This window comes from Anopheles darlingi, chromosome 2 (genome assembly GCF_943734745.1).
Source record: "Anopheles darlingi chromosome 2, idAnoDarlMG_H_01, whole genome shotgun sequence".
In the NCBI taxonomy this organism is placed as follows: Eukaryota; Metazoa; Arthropoda; class Insecta; order Diptera; family Culicidae; genus Anopheles; species Anopheles darlingi.
The window spans coordinates 82516153-82521152 of NC_064874.1; the positions used below are offsets into that span (position 1 = coordinate 82516153).

Consider the following 5000-nt stretch of genomic DNA (forward strand, 5'->3'; position numbering starts at 1 on the left):
GCTTTGATGAGACCTCTTTCGGTCCGCACCTGACGATGCACCTGAGGGTCAGACAAGCGTTGACAAAACCGCAAACCGTCGGTTGATCGGTTCCATGAGATCGGTTTCGTCCGCCCCGCAAAAACCAAAAGCCAGAGCCCCAAAAACCAGTGCAACGCGCAAAACGTTCGCGAACTTTTAATCCCTCCTCTGACGATCTCATCTTTCTTCCTCCTTCCCACAATTCTGGACACCCCGAGGAGCCCCCGAGGAGAGTTACGACGAACGGTGACACCACACTGGCAGTCCCTTTTCGCCCTTTGGTCCAAATTAAAAATAACTTTGGGAAAGTTCCGTGGAGGTAACCGGAGGCAACCTCGCCCTGGGCCCCTCCAAAAAACCCTTCCCGTGGGTGTCCCGTGGATGCGATATCAGATTCTTGACTTCGCGCCTCGCGTCCCTCGAAGCCGCAGGAGGAAGGACCAAACGAAACCGGAAGACGAGATCTGCCCACCCGATGTGCATTCTGCGATTCTGCAGCGCGGTCTTTACGTTCTTTCGCGGAACCTTCCTCGTCGTCGTCGGTCGTTCCACGCGAAAGATCCTTTGTTCGTCAGTTGCCGTTCGTGGCATGAGGATGGCGGCGAGCAGGGAACGCGGCAACGCGTGGAGAGTTTTCATTTTCATTCAGTCATTACATTACTTTGGGACTTTTGGGGGCAAGGAGCTCTGCTCCGTTCCTACTACTGCCACCACACCTGTGGAAACGAAACTTGAGCTGCAGAGCGTGAGCAGCTCGTCCTCGACGTCGTCCAGCGCGACAGTCGGCGAAAGGTTGAGTTTCGCTCACCCCACCTTTGGACCATTGGAACCGGGCGACCGGGGAACCGTTCTCGAGAATTAGTTCCGCCGGTGGAAGGTGGTAAGCACTATTTGCTTCTCTCTCTCTCGGCATCTGCTGATGCTGTTGTTGCTGCTGCTGCTGTTGCTGTGGCCACTGTTTTGGACGCGAAAGTTCACCGTTCGGTGTTAAGCCAGTGGTCCCAGAACCAGAAGTGGGACAACGACTTTCAACCGTACTGGAACCGGCCAACAACCATCGATACATCAAATGTGAACCGGGAACAAAAATTGGTTTCGTGCCTGGGACCACCTATCAAAAGCGGGGGGGGGGGGGGGGGGTAAAGCACTCACCACCGCCGAGTGTAGTAGTAGTAGTTGATGTACTTCGACTGCGGTACGGCGTGTGAGTGCTGCAGGTGCTGCACTCCCGCCGGGTGGCTACAACTTTGTGGCCTAGGATACAATTTCCTTTCCTCGGGAGTCTTTCCCGTTGCAACGAAGCAGCCAGAGTCAGAGTCGCGCCAGTCGTCGGCCGGAGGAGCCGGAGTTTGGAGTCTATATAATGGATACACGAAACTGTCGTAAACCATCGACAGCGACGTGTGTTGTTGCCAAACGGGAGTCCCCCAATACACATACGGTTTTTCTTTTTTTCGTTGTTGTTTTTTTTTTTGGTGGTCATGTTTTTCCCGAGTATTCCCAGAGTTTTCCCCGAGTTTTCCCCGAGTTTTCCACGAGTTTTTGATGCACCACAGCTCTTGTAGCTCTTTGCGGGTAAATGCAGGAACACTTACACGGTCTTGGTGCAGGGAGATCAAACCATTTTTGAAGCCTTCTCGGCTCCATCGAGGCGGTAGTCTGATGTTCGGTGGGAAAGCTTGTTAAAATATGAAAGTTCTTTTCATGTTTTACCTTCATTTTTCCGTTTCCTTCATTAATATGCAAGGGAGGGGTGAAGGATTTTTGGAGCACCTCTCTTGTAGTTAACATTTCGATTGACCGAATTTAATGTAATGGATTTAAACCTCAATCCATGCATTGAACAAGTAAAAACTCTGAATCGGAAAATTGGTTCAACATTACTTTCATTGCACTAGCACTGTTTGTTTGACCTTTTTAATGAATGAAAATGCTCAACATAAATTGAAATCATTTTTATCACGGACGCATTATTTTGCTAGGATAGAGAAATGTTGACGTCAAGCAAGGTTCTGACCATTCCACCATCGGCAAACCATAATACAAACCCTCGTCTAGCTTACTCTTATCGCTTGCCTGTAATTCCTCGAAATCATCCCGGAGTTTACAGTGAATAGTGCTATAAATACATAGCACATAGTAGAAATCAATCGAGAAAATTTTAAGGATGCTCATGGATTAACATCTACTACTATCCGAAAAAATTAAAGGAAAAACGAACATATAGCTCTGTACATTAAACTGCAGTGAATGTTGCATTTAAAGCTTTTTTCCCGTTCTGCAGACCATCAAGGTCTAGGCGCCTTCAACGTGTATCTCAGAAATGATTAGCGAAGGTCGGGAAAATACCAAATTAATTAACGAATGCCACTGTTTGGGGCAAACTTCAGCTCTCAAAGCCAAACACCCGCGTAACATTCTTGCACCGCAACATTACTCGTTCGATTAGTGAAATTGTTGAATTTCAATTAAAATTTTAACGTTCCCCGCCGCACCCCGTCAGCCCACCGCCCTCCACATCCTTCGCCTTCGTGCGCCAAAGGCCTGTCCGAAAGTTGGCCTGTCTGAGGTTTGCGCACCGTAAACAGGATTCAACTTTAATTAGTAGCATAACTATGCCAGCCCCTATTGGCGGTCGATTTCGGTCAATCGGTTCCGGAGTGTGGGTTCCGGATGATTGAGGAAGAGTTGCCGATTTTCGAGCGGTCCTTGGAGTATCCAAACTTTATAGAGAGCCCGCGTCCGTGCCCCCCAAGGGCCAACCCGCCCCCGCTATGATCGATGCTCAATGGTCAATGGGCGTGATTCATGTGGTTTGGGAGGGGGTTTCTCGCAAGAGACTATAAATCAGTTTGTAGTGCAGCCTACAAGGCACAGGAAAGTTAGTCCTTCGGACAGCTCGACGACGACGACGACGACGACGACGAAGCTGCAGGACGACTCTCGGTAACCGCACCGACCGATTCTCCCCCCGATCGGGGTTGTTATGCCATCAACCGCGAGATTGGATGTGTGAAAGGCGGTCCCGGTGTCCTCGGTGACTCGCGGTGCTATAGACCGCGGTCATCAGCGCACTAATGAACTTTCTAATGACTTCTTGATGTAGTTCTGAAGCATTTGAAGTTGCGGTTCGCACGAGCACTAGCACGAGTGTAACTAGCATTGTAAACAAACCAGCCAGATCCTTCCTGTATTCGCAGCAGGACCGAGTACACTGCTGCTTCGAATAAAATTAATTACCTACTACACGCCGCAGCTGTCTATCATCATCATCATCATCATCGCCATCGCGGGATCACAGATAAGAAGAGTAGCCCACTCGTTCGTTCCTAGCTGTGGTGCAATGTTTTAAAGTCTGATTTTGTTTTTTGCTCGCTCTCCGCTCTTCTATTTGTGCTTCAAACAATGAAGTACAGCACACTTGGCGTGCGGTAGCGTGTGATGTTTGTACGGATTCGAGGGCGTTAAGTGTGTGTTCCTTGTGGGTGGCCCCTTGTGCCATCGGCCATGGCGCCCTGTTCCCTCCCGATCCCACCTCCTCGAAGGCAATCGGTAGCAATTAATGCACGTAACTATCGCCGGATGACCTTGTCGGAGTGGAGGTAAGGTAAGGTATAGGGACGTCCTCGCTACGTACCTCGAGTTGCTTTTGCGTTACTTCCGGTCGATTGTAAAAAACACGACGGGCACGATTCCCACCACAAAGCATCTAGGCCAAGCAGACACACACACGAAGGGCCATCATGGGGTCCTTCTCTTCCCCCCACCGCTTCGGCACCGTTGGTGACCGGGAGCAAAACTATGATCAACTTATGTAGCACGTTTGGCGCGCTTAGCTCCCGGTAAAAAAAAAAAAATAACGCTCAAACTGAACGAGTACTTTGTCGATGCCATTACATTACGCTGAGGGTACAATGGCTGTGAGCCAGTAAGTCTCACACATATAGCAGCAGCAGCAGTAGTAGTAGAGAAGGATTCGGTGGCGTGCAATGCAACGGAGTGAAGCAAACGGAACAAATCCTTTCCTCCCTTCCTTTCCTCTGCTCTTGACATCACTTGGAGAACCCCGTTTGGAGAACTCCCGGACCGTCCAGGGCCGTCGGCTACTACTAATCCACTGGAAAGTCATTAATCAAAGTCGAGCCCAGCGAAGCCCCACCGAGTGGAGCGAGTGGCTTCCCGGAGTGGGTCAGACGTGGAACCAGAGGAATGGTTCCTAGGGCGGGACCGAAGCCACAACGGAGTCGACGAAGGTGACGGAGGCATCGCAAAACACCCAACACAAGTATCAAAAAAAAAAACAAAAAAAAAACAAAAAAAAAAGGAGAGAGGTTCCAGAATTTCGAACACAAAACTAGAGACGTAAACCTGTGGCACTGCACCACGGCCACGGCAGTGGCACCATTCCCTGGCCCCGGATGTACGTAATGGTTCGCCATTGCCGGCAGCAGAAGCGCTAGCGCTAGCGCAGTTTTATCGCAAAACAACCTTGCTTTCAAGGAAGGAAAAGGAGGGGAGGGCGGTCGTACGGAAGGCCACGGCTTGTCATGCGTTCCGAAAAGCTTCATCGGTGAAGCAAGCAGCAAACTGCGCCAAGGAACTCGCAAGTTGGCACTCGATTTGAGGGAGCTGCATCCAAGGTGCTGGTGGTCGTGGAACCATTTCGAATTGACCGATTGATTGCTACGATCAACCAGCACGGGGACGGGCTACTGGCGGCAGGTTGGATGGAAATCCTGTGGCCCGATGGTGGATGGCGGAATGTTATCGAAGATCATGGTTCCCTCCGTCCCTTTCGAGTGGTCATGCGCCATGCAGGAATCCAACGTGCTACAATCCGGCTGCCAGTTTCGATATTACGACCTCAACCGTGACGAGGGTTTTATTCGGTCGTCAGTTCTGGACTTTCGGGCTATTCGACTTGCACGTGACTTTCCACGACGAGCTTAAACAGATTGAACATTCAATCCTGTCTGGCG

The 5000-nt window shown here is 50.4% G+C and overlaps 1 protein-coding gene across 8 annotated transcripts in view; it reads right to left on the reverse strand.

Annotated features, from left to right (window-relative positions):
- Positions 1–5000, reverse strand: part of LOC125949847 (zinc transporter 2) — a 24603-nt gene that overhangs the window by 16213 nt on the left and 3390 nt on the right. The gene's annotated exons all lie outside the window — the stretch shown is intronic.